This window comes from Python bivittatus, unplaced genomic scaffold, assembly GCF_059951505.1.
Source record: "Python bivittatus isolate LINGU-HERP-01145 unplaced genomic scaffold, Pbiv_v1 ctg000080_np1212, whole genome shotgun sequence".
NCBI classification, from domain to species: Eukaryota; Metazoa; Chordata; class Lepidosauria; order Squamata; family Pythonidae; genus Python; species Python bivittatus.
The window spans coordinates 65,197,521-65,197,761 of record NW_028277035.1 but is presented as its reverse complement, the minus strand read 5'-3'; positions in this window follow the sequence as shown (position 1 = coordinate 65,197,761).

The following is a 241-nucleotide window of genomic DNA, read 5'->3' as shown; positions in this document are numbered from 1 at the left end:
TTCTCCTCTCTTGTTTACGTTGCCGAGGAAACCATTTTCTCCTGTTGCCAGGAGGTGCTGACGTCATAATGAAAAGAAGCGCTGGTGGACGCAACGTGGATGTGGAGACTGCAGCAAGTTAGAATTAGGGGTGCATTACGTCAAGTTCTAACAATTTGCAAACTAAATGAAACAAGATAGTAACAAAAGAATTCATGATCACTCAGTAAGTGGAGAGTATTATCAGATTCAAGAGGGAAAA